Here is a 466-nt window from a genome sequence, read left to right as displayed (position 1 = left end):
GTTTGGCGGGTCCGGGCTGGGGATTCGAACCCGCCACCTTAGGTGTATGTGGCTGGCGCCTTAGCTGGTTGAGCTATAGGCGCCGAGCCGAGGTTTTCTTTTATTTGTTGTTTTTGTACCCATGTAAGCTCAGCTCTCCCTATTGTTTACTTTTTCTGTAATATATACAATATGTAGGAATCATAGTTTATTGATATCAAATGCCTGACAGAAAAAGAGTGAAGTAAAGCCATTCTTTATGATTCAGACTAATTTGGAGAAGTAAATGTAATTTTATCTCCTCTCCCAATCCTGAGTTTCTGCTTTTGGATAGAGTTATATTTCCCCTACTTTTAATCCCCAAGGAATATTTTTGCAAATATTCAGTCTTTAAAAATGAAACCTAACATATGAATAGAAAGTGGTAAACCTGCACAAAAGAAAATTAAAATATGAACCATCCTTTAACTTTTGTTCAATTTTCTCT

Source organism: Otolemur garnettii, unplaced genomic scaffold (genome assembly GCF_000181295.1).
Source record: "Otolemur garnettii isolate 467f Iridium unplaced genomic scaffold, OtoGar3 scaffold00011, whole genome shotgun sequence".
NCBI classification, from domain to species: domain Eukaryota; kingdom Metazoa; phylum Chordata; class Mammalia; order Primates; family Galagidae; genus Otolemur; species Otolemur garnettii.
Note: the sequence above shows the minus strand (reverse complement) of the source record.